Genomic DNA, 11,281 nt, shown 5'->3' on the forward strand with positions numbered 1-11,281 from the left:
AAAAATACAACCTCACAAGATCAGACTAAAAGAGTTTGACTATGAGAAGATCCCACCTCTAATCGGTTAGAAACAGGCTGGATTACTGGGGGGTGAGGTTAATAAATCAGGTTGCAATGATAACTAGTAGATTGTTTCTGTCCATAGAAGAACACCAGGACAATTGATCAGAATCCTTTTTCTTGGAGCAAAACTACTATCTAAAAATAAAAAACAACATACCAGATGTCACTTATAATTTAAATTTCCCAGTTTTAAGCTTCTTACCCAGACACAAGGCTTTGGGATCAACCTGTTCATCCCTGTGGTGTTATCTATGTAAGGCCAGCAGGTGCTCAACACATCTTCCCTTCTCCCAGAGCACCTGTTATGGCCAGTGCTGTCTCCCTGAACCGTTCTAGAAGGTGACCATGCTCTCTTCTTAATGTTGTATCAGGGCTCTCTACAGCAACATGCAGGCAAAAAAAAAAAAAAAAAAAAAAAAAAGAAAACACCCAAAAAAAAAACAAACCAAAAAAAAAACCACACACCCTGAAAAACCCCCACAAACAACGTACTTGGTATCAAGTAACAAATAGACTTTAGAGAGTTTTCAACTTTTTTTTTTATTTCTTTTTTTTGTTTTGGTTTTTGGTTTTGGTTTTAGTTTTGGTCTTTCCTTCTTCAGATTGTTCAGCTTGGAAAATAGATGACTTCAAGATGACCTAATTGTGGCCTTTCAGTACCTGGAAGGGAGCCTACAAGAAAGATGAGGGAGACTTTTTACACTAAAAAAGAAGGGATGGCTGTTACATGCTGGGTTGGTTCAGTTAGGGGTCTTAATAAATGTTAGTTAGATCGGTTCTATGTACCCCTATTTCCCCCTCATAATGGTTCGCTCCACGCTGTCTGTTACACGAGCTTTCAGCTGTCAATCTTGTAACCACTCCCTTCTTCACCTCGGAAAGTTCTGTATCAATCACTCCACCTCTTTAATCCCATTTGTCCCGGAACCCTGTACACACCCCTGTTATGTTCCCATAGGATGCCGTGTTCCACGTCACTCCCCTGTTGTCTGTCCCCATTGGGCAAGGGGGGCTTCTGCCCCTGTCTGCCCGCCCCCTATTTTACCCCAGGCTCCCTTTGTCCAAGTCACCATTTTGCCCACGTGCGCACCTGGGAACGCTGCTGCAACCACCATGGCAGCCACACAGGAAATAAACAGTTCTCAGCATTGTGGGGCAAAATGCGCCTTCTCTCTCTCTTTGTCTCGTCTCAGCGTACGGCTACGAAAGCAGCCAACCCACATGGAGGCTCAGCCCTAGAGCTTCGCACCCACGCGGCGACCCTGGTCACCATGGAAAAGCAGCATGCCTAGCCGGGCACCCCCAGCTGCCCGGGACCGGGACAAAGAAAAACCCAATGCTGCAGATGGCCACAAAGTGAAAGAGAGTAAGTTTAAATTAGATATTAGGAAGAGGTTCTTTACTGGGAGGGTGGTGAGGCACTGGAATGAATGTGCTGACTAGAGAAGCTGTGGATGTCCCATCCCTGGAGGTGTCCAAGTCTAGTCTGGACACCAGTCTGGAAGGGGGTCTGAGAAGCCTGGTCTAGTGAAAGAGGAACTAGGACTAGATGATCTTTAGGGCGCCTTTTAACCTAGGCCACTCTGGGTATGGAGAATTAAAAAAAATCGGAGAATTAAAAAAAAATCAGAGAATTAAAATTCTTTGATTTTTATTGGCAAGGACTAAGTTTTGTTGTAAGAGAGCTTCCAGGGCCTGAGCAGGCTCAAGAGAGCTGAGTGCTACAGTTACATAAATATGTTTGTATAAATGTTTGTATCTCCTTGTGCCCACTGCAGTTGAACTGGGCCCAGACATTTACCTTTTAGAAAAGTTGTAGAAAATGTATTGCAACTTCAATTCATATTTACTTTGTTCCACCCACCCCCCAATATTATACGGTCTTTAGAACTAAATAAATCTTGAGGTTTCTTCTGTGCACTTAAACCTAAATTTAGTGTGTGCTGGGAACAGTCTAATAAATTGTTTAGTGTGAATCTGAGAAATTCTGGAAAAAAATGTATAATTTCAGGCTAGTTCTGTGAAACTTTCCATCAAAACTGACAAAAAACCACTAGAAATAACATTTAAAAATACATCAAGGAGCTGATGCAGTAATTTTTTCCCCAAGAAATCAATGCAACTTCTCACATCCAGTGGAATTTTTTAGCAAAAAATGAAGTTCATTCTTATAAACAATAGTTATATCTCTTTAGTGAAAGCTAGTTAGACAACTAACTTATGTGATGGAAACTTCTTAGTGGGTAATCTTGCAGTGGCTTAGACACAGTTTTTACTTGTAAATTTACAAATTCAACCAAATCAACAAAATTTCACCTAATTTGAATGTGTACACCACAGAGCATTTGTACCAAGCTATTCAAAGCACTTACTCATTTCAGACATGAAAGGATATGGCTTTGTTGTATCTAAGATGCTTAAGATGCACAGAATTTTAGTCAGTACTTTCACCCACGTCCTCCTAAGAATTAATTTTTGTGTGCTCCATATGCCAGAAGAATTTGCTGCACAATTTCTCTACAATAAAGAAGCCAGAAGGAAAGGCACCCTACTGTTTTTTTTCTACTGCTTGTGGCTTATTCTTTTACCTCTTTCTTTAGAGAGACCCTTGACAGTAAGTGTGAGCCAGAATTTAGCATAGTTCTCATCTGTAGAACTCAGATCCAAAACTTTATTCAGGTCGTAAGGCATTTTTTTTATTTATAACTTCAAATATTTAGGCAATATTAAAGACTTAGTAATGAGACTAATAGAAGTTAATAAGAGATAGCAAAGAGACTTCAATTCAAGCAGAGAAAAAAGCTCTTAGCTCTGATTGACAAAAGCTGGATGTAGCCTTATTATTGGTGGCATTAACTCTATTGACCAGAATCTAAATCCAGGAATATTAATACATGCAGAAATAAAAACAACATGAGCTGAATTTAAAATTATTTCTGACATTCATGAAAAGTCTAGTCGTAATACCTTGTGAGGAAAGAAAGAGTTTGCATTCTGTGGAGTGTCAAAGCAAAATGTATGCCCGTACAGGGGATCTACTTTAAACTGTTCTCTTTTATTATTTCAAAATTGTGGTTTATTAGTTAACCTTTCAAGTACTTTTCCCAATATACTTCTTTGAAATTGTATGCTTATAGTTTCAAAGTCAATAAACAAAATGAAAAAAATCCCCAAAGCATATGTTTGCTTAACATATGTTAAAATATACCTCAGTACATGAAAACTATTTGACATACTTCTACTGAAAAAAAAAAAAAAAAAAAAAAGACACCTCTAGGGGGCAAAAAATTAGTGTGCCATGGAAAAAAGTATTTTCCTAAATACAGAAAACTTTCACTTTAATATGATACCTTGCAAACACTGCACTGATCAAATGTACTGTTTCTCCACTGTTACCATAGCATTAATACATGCCCAAAGCATTCTCAGTTGAATTCTATATGCATAAAACTAGTAGATATTTTTAGCAACACTTTGTTCAGAGACCATCCCAGTTTCATCTGCAAAATTTCACAGCCTAATGTTTAATATTCCTACTAAATTTTAGGACAAAGGAGATAGAAGAAAGACTGTGGAAACTCCAAATTTGTAGAAAGCATAATTTATCAAGCCTGCTTCCAGTAGCAATCTTGCGTTTTTTCCCTTCCCTCTCAAAGCACACAGTCAGTCCATGAATAGGCAGGATTTTTTCCTCAAAGGTCTCCACTTTTCTCAAAGAAAGGTGATAAGGATAAAAAGACTTGGGGACAGGCAGATTTTCACTCTTTCATTTTAATTAATCCCTGAAGTTTCTGTCCAGTGTTACAGAAGCTGGGAGGTCTGACCTTTCTCAAGTGTTCCCAGAGGAGAGGTAGATAAGGGATAGGTTTGAATAGCTGGAACTGTAGTACTCCTGGGCTTATTTCTCTCTGCTGAAAAGGCCAATTTGGAAGGGGAAGGGTGGCGCAAGTTGGGGAAAGAAAAGAAGAAAAAAGAACAAAAAAAAATAAGAGAAGAGGAAAAATCAAAACTAGATACACTTAAAAGCATATTAAAGTTAACTGCCTAGCTCAGCTAGTCAGTTATGCTGCTCTTTAGTCACTGGAAGGACATGTTATGTCCACTTCCCAGGATGATCATTTCCATTGCAGAAGAATAAACAGAGAGGTGCTTAAGACACGCAGGATGAATAACCTGGGGCAACTACAGAAGAGACTCCACCATGATGGGCCATCATCTTCCCAAGGGAATCTAAAAAGTCTGTATTTGACACTCAACAGTTTAGCCAGCTAACAGAGGAAATGGAGTCTGCTCTTTATCGGATACTCAGTGGATAGCCACATCTTTCATGCAGTGATTCCCCCAAGCAACACAAAAAATATTCTTAAAATCAGGAGGCCTCTCAGAGGGAGTCAGTCATATTCTCCAAGTTTCCAAATGATCCCCTTTGTGCCTGCCCTGCACACGCGAAAGGACAGGCAGGCAGTGCTGAGGGGCACTGTGGTGGCCCTGTCTACCAGTTATATCCAAAGGGAGCAGATCACAATTCAGGGCACTACAGGAACTTATCTGACTCATGGATGCTTTACAGTTATAAGGCAGCAGGACAGGGTTTCCTTTCTTTTTTTATTTCAAGCTATACAGCAGCATAAGAGGCTTGGCATGGACATGAAGAAAATGAGCTCAGATTCCTACCAGCAGCTCTTCGGCTCCTGTGCCATCACTTTTTTCATGTCACCTCTAACTCTCTGGCCGAGAACAAAGGCTCATAGTTTGGTTCAACCTCTGCCTCTAAGATTGCCAGCTTGATCAGCTGTCATGGTAATGAGTAGATGGTGGGAATGAGTTACAGAGAGAAATCCACATTTCCACCACTGAGCACTTCTGTTATTAGTATCAATTAAAACAATGCTTTGGAATCTACTCTCTCTGTCCAGCTGAGACCTCATGCCCAAAGTTCCTGCCAGTTGTGTCCAGCTTGACTTCCTCTGAGTCATCTAAGAATTAATGTGTTCAGATTAACCTCCATCACTGGATTAAAATTCTTACATTAGAATATCAAGTGTCTATTCCACCTGTTCTGGAAGTATGTGGGAGCTTACTGTGCATAGCCCAGTGTGAATACTTACAGAAAGCACTGAAAAATGTGTAAGAAAAATCTAACAGGGCTGAGAAAAGGTGACAAGCAGCCAGAATAAGCACAGGGAAGTAATGAAATATAAGGCATTAGGAAGGCAATGCCATAACAAGAGGCACAGCATAAGCAGATACAGTTTAAAGGGAGGGAGTTGAAAGACCTGCAAATATCTAAGCAGCAGGGATCACCTAAGAGGTGGCTGAATTTGGGAAGAGCATATTTATTATTTGCCTAGGTCTCAGGAAAAGAAAAAAAAACACAGATCTCAATTTATAGAAATTTTTCACTTGAGAGAAAGCTGCATATTGTATGAAGATAAAAAAGAAAACTGTGGCAAGGAGGGACTAAGTATCACAACAGAGTATAATTAGCACTACAGTGAGTAAATGGCCACCCTACTTAGGGTGCCCTAATAGAGACAAATAGTACAGCTGCCTGGCATGGTACATGAAAAAATAGCTTCAGCAGTTCACTGAATCATAACAGTTCACCTAGTGTAATGACTGCAGAGAAAAGGTATCTGATCTAAAGGAGTGTTTTATCTATGTAGGACATTTTTGTCCTGAAAGCTGTCAGAATCACCATCCACCTGAATCTTAGAGCCTATTCATTTGAGTTGAAGAACAAAGAACCGCATCTTGTCTATCCTTTATGTTTAACATGAAAAAGTGTCTTGACCAAAAAACAAGTGCCAGTCTTGCAAGTCAACCCAAGCTTGACTTAATTTAAGGGCTTTCAGTTAATTTTTTATCAGATGTAGGCTTAACCCCAAACATCTTTCACAAGGACTTTAAGGACAGAAGAAAAAAAATAACTGCATCCCTTTCACACATGTCTAGCTCAGTGCCTGCACTAGGAGGGAAAAAGTAAATCCTCTTATTTTGTCCAAAGGGCAGAAACATTTCAGCAAAGCAAAAGGAATCCCTCAGCACAGCTACCACATAGGTCTACCACATCAGTGGTGTGCAAGAACAACTTAGTTTCATGATGGCCCAGTTTTTGTATCAAGGCAATTCTAGCCATTCACAGCACACAACGTGGTGGAAAAGAGAGTCTTTGTGAAAATATATAAGGTAATGGCAGATACACCATTTAAAGGGTACTCAGGAGTTTCTCTTGGGTTTTGTGTGTTGGAAAATTAGTCATTAGTCTTCCTCCAATGGATCCAAGCCACTGGTTTTCCTTTAACAGCAGTTCTACAGGTACAGTGAACTGAATCAGTACATAAAGTTACCACTATTCCCCTGAGAAGACAGCTGAAATCACATGCCAATTAAATTTTTTCAATGTGTTCACCTAATAGCAAAATATTACACAGCCCAGTAGTGTTCCATATATAAAAATAGCTTTCCAGAAATAGCGGGTCTGCTGTATTGGAATTTCCCAGAGGACCAGTTACTGTTGTTTTATATGTTAACACACTTGCTGCAGAGTGAAAGTACTGAAACCAAATACATTAAGCAGTAGTTTCCTTATTGCCTACAAATGGCATTTAAGCAACAGTGATACTGCTTTAGACTTGAAAGGGTTGTGCTTTCAAAATTTTGGCAAGTTGTTGGAATAATTCCGTGCTCCATTCCCAGTGCATAAATCTCAACACAGTAGTTATATTCTCATTCAAATTACTGCAAGGGGAGGAAGCCTTGCAGTTGTCTGAGTGCAATGAGTTTGGCAAGATAGCTCTATTATTGTACTTTTTAATCTGACTTGTTTTTTCTCCACTGCTCAGCAAGAGCAAGTAATCAGAACAGAAAATTATTCCAAAATGTAAATTAGTGTGTCTGATGTAGGGAACCAGTGCATACAAAAAGTCTGGTATCAAAAACATTTCCTTTTCTAGCTCACTGCTGGCAATCCAACCCTTGAAATTAAAGAACTGATTTTCTAATTCTAGTTTTACATTAGTGTTTCCTTTAACTGTGCAGTACATGGGCAAACACACATAATGTATTTTTGTTTAAAGGCTGCAGTTTATATGAAATTTAATTACTTCTTTCTGTTTCTAGGGTAGCTTGAAAACAAGGGTAGTTTCGATTAAATACCATAACATTCCACAGAAATGCACATGCTAAGGTTATCTGGCAAGATGTGGCTACAAAATGAAGTCTTACCAAGGCACTGCACTACTGCATGCAAATACATGGAAGATGACTACAGTTGAGGCATCTCAATGCTAACAGCTTAGACTTTTAGCCTAATGAAGCACATCTTCAAAACAGTTGAATCCACAATCTTTCAATCACTGCATCTTGAAAATGTCATTACAGTTCTTCTAAAGACTGTGTTGAGAGTTCAGAACCTGCAGGGTCAAACCTCTAAGTAATGTTGACAGGCATTGCTTGAAATTTTGCTCAGTCGTCTTCACTATTTTTTCTGGCATATGAATTTCAGGTTATGGTATTTAAATAAAATGGAAATAAGAATAGGATCTTAGCATATGCTGTTAAAATTTCAGAATACATTACTTTAGAAGATGCCCTCCACTGTTGCTTAATAATTAATTTTTTAGGAAAGACAGTAGATAATATGCATGTTAATGTTCTAAAACATCATTAATATGTTATAAAACACCATTGAGGTATAGAGATATAGAGACTACAAAGGATAAAAGTATTTCACTCAATAAATATGGAAGAGTGGATCAGTTAGTTCACAAAGAGTCACTAAACTCTGTAAAAATTCAAATATGGATCTGATTGCAGAAGTTGAGCTCCAGCTCCTGCTTTGACACAGTGCCATGTGATACAGGGAAAAGGTCTGACCCTGACCCAGTATTTCATTAGGATCCCTGTAGATCAAGGAACATGTATTGCTTCACTGTCTTTGCTGTAGCTATATACAGACACTATTATTATTTATTATTTGCATTAGGGTAGCTACCTTCAACGACCAGGGCTTGAGTGAGCTAGTCATTGTAGAGACATTTACAGGGCTCACAGTTTTCATGAGAGACAGTATATCAGAAGAGACAAGCATGATTGGGAAGGATGACATTACAAATGAGCAAATCGAGCAGGGAAGTCTGCGGAAGTCACACAGTTTCTGTGTGTAAAATTATAATCATCCTAAAGCATATTTCAAAACAACATTCTGTATTAGGCAGGAAGGAAATACATCTGCACAAGAGAAGATTTTAAGTATTCTTGTTTGAGCAAAGTGCATAAAATTTCTAAGAATTTGTTCACCTTTCTGCACATCTGTCATTCTTCTATGGAGGTTTTTTTTCTAAACTCATTTCATTTTTAACAGATTGTGATATGTGTTTGGGTCATGGACAGAATGAATAAATCACAGTCACCTAAATTACTTTTTTTTATGTGGCATTATCATTTTGCTTGATTTATTGTCATGCACATAACAGTTTAAAAGGTAAGTAACATTAGATTATTGGGAGAAGTAGATACCAAACACACTTTATGAAACTGGCTTCTATTCCCTATTTGAGTTTAATAAGAAAGTATTTGTTGAATAAAAAAGGCTTTTAGCCTTGAACCAAACAATGCTTCTTGGAAGAGCCAGGGATTATTTTGTTGGATGTGATCTTGAAAGTGAGGCATTTGCTCTGAATATAGGGCAAAACAAAAAAGATGCATTTCAAGAGCATCACCAGCATGCTTCTGTAACAAAATTTCAGCAATAATGACTAGAAGCATGAAAAGAGTGGAGCTCTGCACTTGGCACCATGACAGCATAAGGAAAAATAATTTTTGAGAAATTATATTTATTAGAACTAGCTATGTTCTTTGACTATATTTTCAGCTATGCTTTAAGATAGTTTAGGACTTTAAGCTAAGTCTCCATATTTAAATTCTCTAAAACATTAAGTGTGTTTGAAAATAAAATTACTATCCAGAACATAATTTCTGAAGTTAGCACATTAAATCAATAGAGTAAGCCCATATCTTCAATCCAAGCATACCAGTGTAACTTTGAACTGAATTGAATTTTGCAGGTTTTGCCCAAACAACGACTCCTATAAAATATATCAAATATGATCCTCAGAACTTACTGCCATCATAGCTATGAGAACTAAAAATCAAGCTTCAAAAATTATTTTAAATTGTTTTTACAGCAAGTATTCACCGTGAAAATGTAGCTAAAGTTATCCAAATCAACAAAAATGGTCTTTAGATTCTTTAACCCTGCTTTCAGATGTCATGATTATGTTTCATACAATTTTAAAACTTCAATTATATATTTGGTTTAACTGTCTCTGTAGCTAGAGAAATTTTTTCACCCTGCAAATTAATAAGCCCATCAAAGACTTCTGCAGTGGATGGGGAAGTAAGCAATATGAAGGGGGAAAGAAAATCAAACAGTACTTGGTAATCTTTCTGATTTTACAGTGAAACTCAATTGACAGCTGAGCTTTAACCGTAATTCTTTGATTATATCAAAATCCTAGTTTTCCTATTTTCCTTTTAATAAAAAAAAGAAGAAACATTAGTGCTACCAATTATTTCTGAAAAAATGATTGAAATTATATCCTAAAAACATTCAAATCTTGTACATCCTTCAAAATAACTCCAAGTTTTTTTTACAATTCCATTGCCTTAAAGCTATGGCCATTTTGGAGAGAAAGCCAAGGCTGATTTCAGTAGTTTGGTGATATCCCAGCACCTGGGTGTTTGAAAGAAGATGATTGAGTAGGAAGATCCACTCTGTTCTCTTAGAGCAACGGCTCTGCTTTTAGCTTCATTGATATGTCTCACTGAAGGCAAAATCTACCAGAAATTTACTGATGCATTATGATAAAAAGTTCTTACAAATATTCCTCTTGCAGTATCTGCAGCAAAGCTGAGACATTTTCCAAAAACTACTTATACATATGAAACAATACAGGAAACTCAGACTTTCAGCTTCAGCATTGCCCATGTAACTAAAACACCTGTCCTTTCTCCAGACATTTTATTAATGATTGTAAATACACCTGAGTTTCAAGACAAAAGTCAGAAAGCAGATGTTGGAGGCAAATAATTAACACTACTGTGCTCACCTAACAACATAGCAAGGCTCTATCTGTGCACAGGGGGAAGTTTCTAAGAAATAAACAATTTGCTGTGGGCTCACACAATACATGAGGGAGAACTCCAAAGCATCAGCCTTCCTGACACTGATAATAGTACTGCTCTTTAAAATAACATAAGCAACTGCTAATTCAAATGCTGAAGATAAAGGACATCTGATTTGAAAACAATTCTTCTTCCTGCTTTGGATATTTTCCTTAGAATGGTCTCTCCAGGTAGTTGAACCACAATCTATCCAAGAATCTTCTGGTACAAGGTTAAGCAAATTTGAGGAGAAAGACCAGATTACATGTTTTGCACTCAATAAAACTCTGCAAATATTTCCATAGTGGACAGTTTTGAAATATGAAATGCTTCTAAAGGTTCTCTAAACACTATGCTAAATAAATGGTAAATTTTTATTTCTAGAAATTGAAACATCCTGTTGTACTAAATGCTCTTAGCACAGTTACATAGAGATTGCAACAGGGAAACATTTCAGTAGCAAATTAAATATTCAAAAAACCTTCCAATTGAGTTTTCAAATAGAGATCTTGGGCGCTTTTATTTTTGTAATGGGAACAGACAATCCTTTTGGATATTCTTTCTGAGGCTGAATATCCAATTCAATTACCAAAGAGCTGAATTGGAGAAGCTCTTATGAATAAACAAAAAGCCATTTCTTTTGACTCTTGAGCAAAACATACTAGAGAAACATTCAGACTTCCTGTGTAACCATAGTGTCATTGGTTGCTAATTCTTTTCTAAATATTTCCAGGAGCAAACGCCTATCAGGATTAACCTAAAACTTGAGGGAAGTAGATTAGGATTTTTTTTCAATTCTGTGATCATTGTTATACAGGATTTTAGCAAAGGAAACATCTATTACTTTCTTGGGCATGCTTGTGCAGACTTCCCCATGAATTTGAATGGAGTATACCTGACTATTTATTGAAATGCAACAAGAACCTTGAGATCTTTAACAATATTAAACCACTGCTATTTTTATGACTCTACAGATTTATACCTAAATCAATTATATTTGGACAGATTAGAGCAGAATATGCATCTTTGGCATTGTCTAAACCTCTACT

The sequence above is a fragment of the Anomalospiza imberbis genome, chromosome 3, assembly GCF_031753505.1.
Source record: "Anomalospiza imberbis isolate Cuckoo-Finch-1a 21T00152 chromosome 3, ASM3175350v1, whole genome shotgun sequence".
Classification (NCBI taxonomy): domain Eukaryota; kingdom Metazoa; phylum Chordata; class Aves; order Passeriformes; family Viduidae; genus Anomalospiza; species Anomalospiza imberbis.